This window comes from Calonectris borealis, chromosome 16 (genome assembly GCF_964195595.1).
Source record: "Calonectris borealis chromosome 16, bCalBor7.hap1.2, whole genome shotgun sequence".
NCBI lineage: Eukaryota > Metazoa > Chordata > Aves > Procellariiformes > Procellariidae > Calonectris > Calonectris borealis.
In genome coordinates this window covers 14,419,683-14,433,918 of record NC_134327.1, presented here as the reverse complement: position 1 = coordinate 14,433,918, position 14,236 = coordinate 14,419,683, and the positions used below count along the sequence as shown (strand labels likewise).

Below are 14,236 nucleotides of genomic sequence, written 5' to 3'. Positions count from 1 at the left end.
CATCCTATGCAGACTTCGCATACCCTTTTTTTGTACAAAAGCCGAGATCCGAACAAGATAACCTTAAATAGAAACTCTGAACAATACTAGTTCCACACTTGTTTTAGCTAAGTTAAACATTAATCTACAGTATACATCAAAAAATTCAACTTGGCATAAGAGGATTCATCACACCTTAAGTCAAACGTTCAGTAATGCCCAGAGACGATTTCTTGTGCTTGGAAACCAAGATGCTTAAAGGAAAGCTCTTTTGTTGCACAACAGAAGAGAGGTTAGGAGTGGGGAAAGCTTTTCAGTCATTTGCAAAGTCTAAGCGAGAAGAAAAACATGCTCAAATCCTTGAGTATTCTTCCAAAATGTTAACATAATACCACCATACAGGAGTGCTAAACGAGAAGAGCATCAGGTGGACAAGAATGCTTATTTTTAATCAAAAACTTACTTTGAAACAAGATAAAAATGCACTGATAGACACAATTCTGGCATTAATTTAAAATTAACAGAGTCCTCTTCTGCAATATAAATGGGATTACTACACAAACGGTGAACAAAAAAACAGGATTACTTGACAGAGAACGAAGAATTTCCTTGCCATTCCATGGGGGGGAAAAGTATCAGCTGGCAATGCTGTGGTAATTAAAAACGGTGCAGTTCCCTTGCAGTACACCAGATAGTGCTCAAAGGGCTCTTTAGCATCTTTCAGCAGGAGGAGGTGTGGTCCAGTTGCTATGTTACCAGAGAGAAACGGCACTACATCAGCTTGAACTGCATACTGAGCTGTAGGTGATGGACACAGAGCCCTCTTAAATTTTCTTTCCTGTATCTAATGCAACACCATCCTCCTTCCAACGGCTTCCTGTGGTTCTGTTTACTCAAAGCGCAGGACAAAGTTTCTCATTATATTATAGTAACTTCTACTGGGCAAAAAGCATATTGCAATTATTTGCTTTATTTTCATGCTGGGAGGCAACAAGTGTACGCACAACATTAGCAAAGTGTTAAATAGTTAATTTGTTGTAGCAGCTTGAAATATGGTGTGATGCTTCAACTTTGTACACAATCCTATTTTAATCCCCAGTCTACATCTCTGCAAACAATGTTGTAACAGAAAGGTGTTCATGCTGTGCAAGTGAAGAAATGTTTGGTTGGCACCTCTCCCCCCTATTTTCCATTTAAAACTTACTGTTTTTATTTAAAATCACAGACTGTGCAAACAGAAGCCTGTAAGGCTCCCTGGACATGCCTGAGATGTACCAGGCTACTGTGAGAAGCAGCAGTCTCTCTCACTATTCCTCTCTGGAAAACTCGGTCCCTCTGGTTAGCGTCAGAATTCAATGTCAGCCTGCACAGCGCAGAAGACTAGTGGAAAACCGGTAGTACATCCTGAGACTCACCCTAGCACTTTTCTTTTCAATATCTAGTCGAGCAATCACAAGTAAAAGCAAACACATAAAGGCAGCTTTTTGGAATCATTTATTAAGCATCATTTATTACATGCCTGTGGCTGGACCTTCTTTCCCTGTGCCCACAAGAATCAAATCTTCCTCAAAGTTGCCACCAGAAGACTAGTTACAGGCGTCAAACCCAGAAGGCTCTCTTGGTTTGCTCTACTTGCTTGGCGTTTTGGTGCCAGTTTTTCATGGGTCTAAACGGAGTGCTTCATACGCTATGACTTCACTTGCATGAACCGAGACAAAGTAACCTGCAAAACAGACAAGGCTGAAACGTGAATACTCTAAACCCTAATAAAAATAAGAAAATGGTGAATGTAGCAAAACATGAGAACTTACTTCGTTGAAAAGGGAAAAAGGTAAAGGGGCATACATCAGTCTTATCCTTGAGGTAGCAATGACTGCAGCTGCTATACTGTCTCTTAAACTGACGTTTGAAATGAAACAGGTTTGATGCACTGAACTACAGCCAAGATACTGCGTAACTAATTGCAGCATCTTGGAAAACATCAAAAGCTGATGTACGTAAACTAAAGAGCTGGCAGAACTCAGAATGACACATCCTCTTGTGCTTAACTTTTGTGGGAAAAAATTAGTTTTACTGGAAAGAAAAATAGCTAAAAATTAAAGCCTATACAGCATTCTGGTCATTAAATATTAAGAATGTAAAAGACTTGTGTCTGCCACACCTACTCCCTCCCCATTAATAAAGCCTGGCAATATTTAACTGGAATAGTCAAGCATTGCAATATGTGGGTCATAAATTAACAGAAAAATAATGTGCCAAAACCTCACATGCAGCAGTCCACTTTTGCTAGCATCAACAGTTGTCTCCACTAGCACCTAATCAGTGGACAGTATTTTTACAGAGGAGTGGGCTGTCTAAGGATTGCCAACAGGATCCAACCTCTAGTAATAAAGCTGTGGTACTTTGCAGACTTCTGCGCTTCATAAGTGTTATCTTTATTTCTGTTTCTTATGAACTGTTTCTGAAATGAGCAAGAGCAACCAGTGAGATACCCAATATATTCTATACACAGATGTATGCTCTTGTCGTAAGTGTAGTTAGCAGAAAAGCACTGTTGTACTTCTGAACCTTGCTGATGTAAATGTAAATATTGGAATAAATTAATATTGCTGTCAAGACAAAATTGTCATGTATGGTATAATCATAAAAACGAAAATATCCTTTAATCATCATGCATGGTGTACGACCACTACTCTCATTCTGTCACATGCTGGACAGGCAGGGCGTAAGCAAAGAAGCTAGAAATCTACTTCTGCAATGCCTTGAGCACAGGTAAACCCATCTGGGAAATTCTTTTTACATTTGGTCTCAAAACCAGGTTCTAAGCAGCTGGCTTACCTTTGTCAGCTTCAGTTCTTCAATCTTCTTCCAGTAACGGGTTTTGTTTTTTCAAATGCTCAAAGTAATAAATCTGCAATACTGGGCAACAACGCTTGTTGTGATGCAGGGAGATCTAGAACACTGGTTCTGCAAGTCCACCCACGCAGGTGAGATGAAAAAACCAAAACAAGATAAGGAAATTCCACTTCTCAGTGAAATGCAACTGTACAGCTATTAAAGGTGGGGAAGCAAAGAAATGAGAGGACCACACATGAATACAAAATACAGAAAAAACAATCAGGTGCCTATCTTGCTCTCCTGGAAGAGCTTCTGTTTGTCTCTAAAACTAGGCTTCGTGCTGGGATAGGGAAGACAGCAGACAAACCAGTCTGAACAAATATTACCACACAGAAACTGTGATTTATTTGAATGAAGGTTCTGGGAGTAAGAACACAGATCACTATATAATGCAACTTTGTGAGACAATCAGGAAATCATTCAGATGCACTAAAGCACAGCCAGCTTGAGATCCTTTTTACATTAAACACAGGTCGGCAACACCTTAGAGCAATTTTTTGTCCCTTACCCCCAGCCCTCCCAGTTCCCCATCCGGTGTTGATGCTTCCCTGAAGCTCCATCAGGCAGTATCAGAAGTCAGTGCAAACTGAGGAAGTGCTCACTGAAATATTTAAAGAGACTTCAACACAACCCTTGGAAACAAACAGTGTAGCATGGCAATGAAGATTTCTAGAACAATTTTGGGTTTTCATCCTATGTTCATCAACAGGAATTGCAACGTCATTTAAGAGCATCTTTCTGAAAATGTGTTTCAAGGGAGAACTGCCCTACTTCTTAGCACCTAAAACTAAAACCAAGTTCTACCTCAGCTCTCAAGTTTCAGGTGCAGACCATACCATACATGACCAGAATGTATCTGTTACAAACACTGCCCCAGCCAGGCCAATGCACTACTGTTCCACTTGCATGCCAGAACCAGAATAGTTTTGCTTAATGGGGTTAGTGACAGCAATTATTCTCAAAAGATAATCCCTTTTGAAAGAAAGAAAAAAAAAAATCTACTGATTTCAGAAAGCAACAGTATGCAAATACATGAAGTTACAAGTCTATACAGGAAAAAGCATGACATTCTGTGACACTAGTGATCATGTGAATTATCAAAAAAAAGAACCATGCAGTTTTGGTGAATTTACTCCACTTCAGCTGAAGCATCCTTTCCCAGTGGCTGCATGAAAACCACATGTAACTGCAGAACCAGAAATACTGAGTCAGATATATTAGAAAAGGTTTTTTCAGAGGTTTTTACAGAACATTTTTTACAAACTTACTGATGACACACTCAGATATTGTTTTGACAACAGTTTAAGAAAAAGCTACATAAACTTTTGCCGCAGCCAAGTTAAATGAAAAAATTTCAACCACATGATCATAACTAATTTAACAATTCGACGTCTCTACCACCAGCAAACACACAGCATGCAATCTACCATAAAAGAAAAAATAATCGCGGGGGGGGGGAGGGGGGGGGAGGGGGGGGGCAAGAAAACAAGAAAAGGTGATTGCGCACAATCTGAGTTTCCAAAAATGCATAAATTGTATTCTTTAAATTCAAACAGTTTTACAGCTTTGCTTTAGAATTTGTAAGAATGAATTTATTTTCCTTTGTTTATTTCTAAAGGGTACAAGCAAACAGTTTGACCACATTAAGTTCATATTTTAATAGGAAAATTTTGACATAAAATTCTCAAAAGTTATCTTGAAATTCACCTGAGTTCTGCCAACCACATCTTGTACTTTTTCCACCACTTCTAAGATATAAGGCAAAAGCATGAATTTATTGCTTCAGTAATAAACCACCGTATCTAGATATTATGCCTTCCTCATATTGCAGAAAGGTATCAAGACAGAAATGGGGTTTTGTTTGGCTGATTTTTAAACACTGCAAAAATAATATTCAAAAATATTCAAAAATAACACAGCCCTCAAACAGCTTTGTTGAAGAACACAGAAGGATGGAAAACATTTATGTGACCTGGTACATGGCTGAACTGAAACATTTGTCAGCGACTACACTGTAATGCTTTGCTAGGAGGAAGCCTGCAGCAACCAGGAGGGCTTTGCTATGGGCTTTGGTTCCAGTGCCTGTTAGAGAATAGAAGTGTATGAAATGTTTGGGGATTCCCCACCCCCTTTCACATAGATTTCAAGAGTTAATAAAAATGCCCACACAACATTCTGTTGGTTTTTAGGCCACATCAGCAGTACCACTTCAGGAAGATGTAGTGAGTTTGAGAAAAGAATTTACGCAAAACAGTTCTGCAAGTACAAACTTTGAAACATCTATAAAATTCAGAGTATGGTCAAAAGCTACTAAAAATAACCCTGAAATGAATATGCTTTGCCTAGAAGCAAGTTAGCGGCTATATCCGCAGAGCAATAATTTCGCGGCAAGTTACATGCTTGCACACAATTTGCTGTTCAAGTGGAATGAAGATGGTCTCTCATGACCCCAGGTTTACGACCATAATGCAGGAGAACTTTCAACTTTGTGGTGAGCCTCTTAGGCAGTCATAGGTGGACTTGCAGTCTTACTACTGGTGAGAGGAGACTTCAACAGACACTGACATGAAACCCTGAACAGAGTTCCTTCAATAAGTCAACAGTCATCTTTGTCAAATGTTGAGGTTTTTTTATGATACACTTTTGATACACACCCCCCACCGCATCTCACCCCCAAAAAAATCAGTTAATAGTTGGCCAGCCAAATACCTGCAATAGGCGTAAGCTACTGCAATGCTGGTTAACGTAGCTTAGATTCAAGAAAAAGCCTGCACAACGGCAAAACTATTCTGTCAATCTGAAAGGATTTCCAAAAAGGGTAAAAATTGAGGAGATACAAAACACAGAGGACACTTGATAAAGAAAATGCATAGTGCTAAAATAATATAACCACTCAAGATGCTGAGCAGTTATAAAGTGCCGAATTGCACACAAGGCGATAGACGTTTGCAAGAGGCTAAGCCTGAAAACACTGTGCATCCCTACACTGAACCTTTCTCAGTTTTATATAATCACTAAGCTACAGAAAAAACCCTCACTAAACAGAAAAGGTACTAGCAAGGGAAAATGGGTATGTGGCTTTGGAAGACTAGACTAAAACAATTCAGTTAAATGAATGAAAAAGATGTGGTGAGATCCAGATACATAAAAATAATGAACGAACCACAAAAATGTTCTAGGAGCTCCCATAACAAGAGCAAACCCAGTAACATTAAAGACCACCACAAAGATGATGAGACCACCCCCTTCGAGCAGTGCTGAGCAGCAAGATCAGGGACACTAAGGCTGCAGCTCCAGGCTTCTTGCCATTGCATCTCCTTGTTGCCCTGACCCTCTCTCATCTAGCAGGCTTATCACCTCGACTTCCCACTGAAACCGCCTTCCCAAGTCACCATGGGCTCTTCCTCACCAAACGCATCCTGCTCTATCCGCAGCTGATCAGCATAAGGAGGTTACAAACTAGACTGCTTATTACCACCCTTTTCCTCCGTACTTAAGGATCCCCGGAAGATAAGTTGGGCAACTGCTTGAGTAAGTGCTCTCCAAACTGATTCATTGATTCAGATTGGTTAATTAGTAAATCTTTTTAAAAAAGAGTGTTTTTGACAGAAACAGTTAGCAAGGGATTACATGACAGATCAAAGAAATTAAGATGAATGCTCAGGGCAATAATCTTTCCTCTTTGGGTTACTGCTGAACCAGGTGAAAATGTGAAGTTCCCCTGTGTTTATTTTTCTGATTTGGCTCCTTTTCTCCAGTTATTCAAGGTTGCCAGATTAGCCATTGCTCATTTTGAATCACTGTAAAACCCTTCCGAAACAAACACCTTTCTTGAGCTCTACCACTACCACCACCACCCACTCTCCCAGCCCCCTCAAGCTACTCAGTCACCAAGAGGCACAACCTGGTGAACTTCACTCGCTCTTCCGCTCTACCTGACTTTTAAGCAAAGCCTTTTAAATCACAAGTCAGAAGAGAGTTCTAGAGCAGCATTTCTTAATTTATAAAAAGAGATTTGTGATACATATTTGCAATTTTTCTATATATGTTATATTCTATATACTAATATAAATATATTCCTATATTATATTATTCCATTGTCTAAAAATACCTATTAAATATCATGTATATATGTGTGTGCATCAAGATTCATGGGTCACACTGAATCCTGCAGTTTTGGGAAGTTGGGAGGATGACAGAATACATTGTATTTAGATAACATTGTTACATAAATTTGGGTTTCTTTTTCCTGTTTTAATTACAAACAAATATTTTCATTTGACACTGACAGGAGTCAAATAAAAAGCCAGCCCCTTCCATCCAGAAGTCCTAATAGACACACACATGCACTCCGGTGCAGTTGGAGGACATATTCTCTAGTTTAAATATCTGACACCTGCGCACACATCATTTGGGGGAACCATAAGTTAAGTCCATTCTGTAAAGTACTGGGATTAGAACGGAAAGCAAATTTATCTGTATTTATTGCCACTGCTTACCCTATCCAAACACACAAGAAGAATGAGGTGGGTTTTTTTCCGTACACATACTGACCTAACGTTGGCATGTTTCCCCACCCCCCCACCCCTTCTGGGAAACTCTAACATAAGAACCAAGGCGCATAAGAAAACTAATTTAAAACGTGGAAGACACTGAAAACAGAACCAGTCAGTACAAGACTATGAAGAACAACTCCTGTTAATAGCGAGAAAATAAATTATAGGACTATTTTAGATAGACTGCATTATGCATTGCACCATAAACTACACCCACCCCTACACAGACAGAAAGGCAATTACATCAGAAGGAGGCTTTCTCGGGGGGGGGGAGGAATGTATCTTAGGAAAAAGAAATATTTGCATTCTAAATGAAACCCCATCTTTAACCTTCCAATTTCTGGCAAAAGGATTCTGGATCACTGCATTTTTTCCATTACTATTGAAATAACAGATTGCTCAATAGAAAAAAGTTTGCTTATGTGTACAAAAGGAAACTGTCCTTGAGTTTGTTTCCAGTTGAAAATCCTGGAGTCCAGCTACAAAAGATGGTACACCGGAGGAAAAAAGTATATGCCATGAACGGTGCATGTATAGCAAAATCATTAACTGTTGAAAGAAACGGAATATATTAAGTATTCCTCCTTGTATGTATCACCAGCACCAAAAGACAATGACTATTTAGATGGATGAATCACCCAAACCCAGAAAGTTCTCAGTTTCGGTATGTCACTGCTGTACAGAGTAAGTGGAATTCATGCTCATTACTGATCTGTTTACTTATTAACACGACTTTACCCAGAGGCAAAGATGGGTTGGTCAGTCCATTTAAAGAAATTAACCAGACGCAATTTGCTCTATAGCTGAGTAACTGACAACTCAAAAAACCCAGGAAGTATATCCCATGCACTGAATGCAAGTTGTGACCTTAACTAGATGCTCTGCCATTTATTTGTTTTTCTTAATAATTCATTACTGGCCAAGGGTGGTTTTGTTTTTAGAAAAGAGAGTCAATTCCCCACCTTTCAGATTACCAAGTGGTTCAAAAAAACCAATACAACATGTCAGTTCGTATTTCCCAGTTTTGCTGTCTGTAAGAAAAATCTCACATTAAGTGTTATGACTAAAATGCAACACTTAAATGCATGTTCAAGTACTTCATTCAGGTTCACAGACAACTCAAAGTCTTTTTTTGTAATTTCTGGCATATTTGTGTGCTACTGGGCAGTTCTGGAGTGACCTCAACATTCACAGGAGACTTTCCAGATTTATCCTTTATGTTGTGTTAGGATTGCCATTCAGAAGTTTTTACACTTTTTTTCCCCACTCAAAAAACCATGAAAAGTTACCAATAGGTAGCAACCTACTTACATTAAATTGTCAGGATATATGCATGGCGATGTTTGTAGCATCTGTTCAGCAGTAGAGACGAATGTATTTTCTAGCATGTCTATGAGGATGATCTAGTTCATCCACACCGCAAAGTAAAAACAGCAGCACTGGTTCTGTACAGGCAAGACTAAGTAGTCCAGACCAAGTAAATGTGGTTACATTCTTTATGCAACCAGATTTAGTGCCTCTGCGCTGCATTCCCCAGCTCTTCTTGGAAGGCTCATTACCTTGGGCACGGCGCCACATGAACATGTTCATACTGTTTACAGACCCACGCTGACACTGCGCACATTCATGCTGCTCTGAGCCTAAGCTGAATTTGCATCGACTTAGTGTGGCTCGAGACACCGATAATGTTTTTCCAGCATTTAGTTTGTCCCCAGCCCTCTTAGTTAACAGGGAATTGATTGCATTCACTATTTTTATTCAATAGCTTCAGTGACATCACATAATATATACTTACAGAAGGGACAGACTACATCAAGATAGTGCAAACATAATTGGAAGACAGAACAATAATTCAAGAGCAACTTGTTAAATGGGAGAAACTATCTGAAATCAATTAAATTCAATAAAAACAATTGTGAAGTAGGAAACAAGAAAAATTAAGTGGACAAACACAAAAGAAGCAATGGCTATAGCAACTCAACCTAAATGACTTAATACTGTGCTGTAGTTGTGAGACAAACAGCGTTTTGAAACTTAACAGAAATATGAGAAGGCCTGGGGGGTAATTATTCCACCCTGGTGACAGGAAAATCTCAGCTGGATGACGTCTGGAATTGAGCACCCATTTTATAAGGGATCTATGCAAACTGGGGAGAAGTCAAGAACATGAGTGAAAATTTGCATGAAATTAATATTTGAGTCTGGAGAAACAACTGAAGAACCTACTGGTTGAGTTAATTAATTAAAAAAGATAGTGCTGATGGAGGAACAGCCAGGCTGACAATTTTCAATCATGTTACAGGCCACTGCAAAGAGGACTGTAATTAACTCTTGTGGCCTACCAATGCTATAATAAAAAAAGACTGAGCTCACAAGAAGTGAAATTTAATTAGATATTAAAAATAATTGTCTCACAGTTAGAAAACATTGCAACAAGGGAGTTTGGGACTCCCAGTTATTGGAGTGGTTCCAAAAGCAGCTCTGTCAGCCATCAGGAATGGCCCAGTATGTTGACCCTGACTCAGAAGAGGTGTGTAACACCCCCTCCACTTTTTCATCCCATGACCATTCACACATCCAGATTAATATTACAGCGTGATACAGAACACAGGAACCAGCTTTGACAGGGAAGGGGAAGGTGAGGGCATTTTCACACGACAGCTAAGCCCATCTAACAGCTCACTGATGCCAGAAGGGATGTTGCCCTTGCGCTGAGCTGGCATCTGCTTGACTCCACGGTGAAATGGTTCACCTTGCCCGTCTGACAGAAAAAGTAGTCTCACCTTGAGGGGATGAACTCATCACTTGCAAACAGTGATGAGTCTTTGACCTGTTAGAGCAGGTTCACACAGCTCACCATGGGTCAGGACAAAAGGCCAGTGCCAGAACGAGGGAGGGATGCAGGAACTGCTGGTCTCTCTCAGAGACAGCCAGCCCTTGTATCCCCTCTACTGTAACAAACTGCCAGCGCAGGCAGTTGTCTAAAAGCCACAGGCTGGGTGGCAAAATAGCCATAGCTCTAATGCCTGTATCCCTATTCCTACCACACAGCTCTGGAAACCAAAATTAACTGCCCTGCTGCCACTCAGGAAGGGATGGAAAACAGGTAACAGCTGCTGCTAGAATCAGGGCTGCTAACTATCCTCAATGTCATTTTTAGACTACATAGGTATTCTGCGTATGAGCTTTTGCATTTGTGGCTCAATGCATCATTCATTCACTTTAGTAATGCAAAAAAGAGTCACAGGATAATGCAAAGAGATCGCCTGGATCTGGTATTTCAGTTCATTTCCTTTGTGTCATACCTGCCAGTGTACGTCAAGAAAAAAAATAAGTTTGCAGCTATCAGCAGTGCTATAAATCAATTCTGGAGGAGCTCTGCAGTGTCCCTGTATCATGCTGTACCTTCAATTAAAAGCAATCACCGAACATGTGAACAACACCAGACTAAAGGTTCAGCATAGGAGATACATGTTTGTAGCTTATTTAAATAAAGCATTTCTAGTAATGATATAGAAATAATCAGCAACAAATGGAGATGAGATTCGAGAAAGGTTACCCTTAACTTTGCCAGATTTGGGAGAAAAATGCACGTCTCTAAGCAACGACTACCAAAGAAGGCTTTACTACAGGTTCTTCCTCAGAGCAACAGATCAGCCTTTCCACAGATGCTATCTGGACATGTATTGTTGGAAGAACCTAAAGGCAAGTGACACCCTTGGACCAAATGGATCAAACAAGTTACCAAGAGTATGATCAAACACAAAAAGTGTAGCATTTTATATTATTATTGCACAGACAATGATTCCCGAATGTACGCAGTGTGCCAGACACAGAAAGTCCTCTCTATACTATACTTACGATATGTACATCTTTAAACCAACTCACAGACTAATGATGCCAAAACATGAACCACTTCACAGCCCAGAGGAGTTTCCATTCTGTGCCTTAGGGCACACTCCCTATGATTTCATTTACCTGTAGATAACTGCGCGAGTTCAATGGTGTGCAAGCACTGTGTGCCCCTGATTCTCCCGAAGACTACTGACCAATTACGCTTATTTTTATTTCTGTTTCTCCAGGCTTAAAGCACTTCAAACAAGGCAACTGATCTCGTCTAACGGCGTGGGCATGGTAAGCCAGGCTGTGAGGTTACAGCCTGTCATTTACTTTGCAGTAACTGTATGCTTGGGTTAAGACCAGGCACACAGACGAGGTAGGAGCACTTGATGTTCTTTAAGTTCTCATCCTTCTGATTTGATGGTAATTTGCTCATGTGTGCACACCCTAGGCCTGGTAAAATGAGTCAGCATTCCCAAAATATCTGGCAATACAAACAAACAAACCTCTTAAGGTTAATTTTTCATATAGCCTGTGTAAATAGAGAAGCTGTTTCAAGCAAGACAAGGGACTGCAAGTATTTTTTCCCTGTGAATTTAAATTAAGAAACATGCTTCCAAAACAAAACAAAGTGAGTGTTTTTGACCAAACCACTGAAAAGTGCATTGAATCGTCCACTAAAATCACAGGAAACATAGCTGTAGAAGATCTTGAGAAGTCACCCAGTCTAGGCCTCTACCTCAAAGCAGAATTAATGCTACCTACATTACTCCTCACAAGTGTTTCCCTGAATTGTTCTTAAAACTCACCAGTGATGAGATCCTGCAATATCCCCTGATATACTTGTATTCTGAAGTGTTCCAGTGTCATCTCGGTAAAGAAATTAATGCAGAGTTTAAGAACTGCAACAACATGAATACAGAAGGTACACATACACTATGAAATCTACAGATAAGCTCCTCTACTAGTAGTATTAGAGCTTCTGAATTAAAATAAATTTTTTTAATACTTCCAATAGCAATAGCTTTACAAAAGCTCCTAAAATGAGGGAGGAGAGAACTTGTCCAAGATACTGCAGTATCACTGCAGGTTTTCTCCACTAGAAATTTCTGTGCACCTGAGTGGTTATGGCATGAGCCACTTTACTTCCCCATATGCTTCCCCCACGAGGAAGAAAAGATAACAGCTAGACAGAAGCCTTCTGTGGGCCAAATCTAGCCAACGTGTCCCCAAATTGATCACAATTATAGTAAAAAGGAACAGATCAGAATGCAAGCAAAAATACTTCCCTTTAGAGTAAATATTTTGCTGTCTTGTAGCTGCAGAGCATGACAACAATCCTGATACAACCACACAAAGTTTCATGTCCACAAGGGTTGGGTTTTCATCTAGGTAGGATAAAAAATATTCCAGGAGCGATTTCTCCTGGCCAGGATGTGAAGTTGAATTGTTCTTCCTGTTAAAGCAATGGCTGCCTTGTATTATAAGAGTAAAGAATAACCTGAATTTAAAAAAAAAAAAAAAAAAAAAAATCAGGGAAAGGCCTTTTCATAAACTGTGGTGACACAGTTGATCGATACGGAGCATTATGACAACTAGCATTTAAAAGCTAGTAAGTTGTAGACCGTTCAAGGTATTTTTATACAGCAAGTTGACAGCAAAGAAAAGAAGCCTTTATACAAGATAAAATACTTCAAAAGGTGGCACGGAATAAAATATTCTCTTTGCCCTCCCCCAAAGCAGCCAAACTTAAAAGCTCAGTGAGATCTTGCATGATCTGCACAGAAGCATAAGACTTACAGTGAGAATCCTGTGCAGATGGCATCTTTAAAGAACAAGAGGTACTCCCACTAAACTGACAAAATAAAATTCACACCCGCAGCCGTCCTTTCCCCCCAATATCACACCATATGCTGCCTACAAGTTTTTACCCTTCCTCAAAACAGATTTCACAAATTAATAACTTAAGGAGTAGGCTAACTGCCAATGAAGTTAAATGCATCCAAATATATTAATATGCACAAATTATTGTTGATGAATTGGCACGGAGCTATTCCAACAATCCACAACACACAAACGATGCCACATGCTGTTTATGCATATTCCTAGTTTCAGTATATACTGTATCTACCTTCTGTCCACACAAAGCCCAACTCTAGAAGCAGATATGAAAGAGCAGAATGGAAGGTCATAGTAAATATAATCCAAAAGCGATCCACAAAAGAACAAAACTGAGATGGAGATTACTGCCCTTGTTGAAAATGCCATGCTCTGTGATGCTCTCTGAAATGACACGGAGTTAATGAGGTTAAAATACACTGGTAAATCATGGTTTGTTTCTTTGGTTTGGGTTGGTTTTTTTTAATAGTAAGAAAAAGAACCTTCTCATGCTAAGAGTGCATCGCTGCCCATGACAAGACAACTGGCACATGTTAAGACTGTAATCAGTGAACTTCTTTATTTGGCTCTTGATTTAGAGATTATGAAAGTATCTTTGCATTGATAGCAAATCACCACTATACAAAAATATACCCTCCATTTCAAAAAAGGCTTTGGTTTTTAGAGGATCATTGCATGATATTGACAAAAAGAGCAATCATCTGTAGTTTGGTGTAGTGTCATCAAGAAAACAGGAGACATACCTGCTGACTTCAGGGTTTGCTGTCGAAGAAAGGTAAGGTCTGCTGTTTGTTCTGACAGACACAGAAAGCCAAGCACTTTTAGCACATCTGTTTTTCTGTAAGCATCCCCCGTTTTGATTTTTTTTTTTTGTTTAAGCCGGTTAAACACTACTTTAAAGAAATGCCCTGATAAATTTTCTTTAATTTTAAACAAACAAACAAAAAATACTTTATCTAAATAAAGGTATCTTGCTCAGAGGGCCAGAATCAAATTCTGGCTATATATTGCTGTTGCATTTTTCTTGATAAGAAACCTCCCATTCCCATAAAAAATAAATTCCC

At 39.5% G+C, this 14,236-nt stretch overlaps 1 protein-coding gene across 5 annotated transcripts in view; it reads right to left on the bottom strand.

Moving 5' to 3' along the window:
- The window catches only part of USP22 (ubiquitin specific peptidase 22), a 111,655-nt gene that overhangs the window by 28,973 nt on the left and 68,446 nt on the right, over positions 1-14,236 (bottom strand). The gene's annotated exons all lie outside the window — the stretch shown is intronic.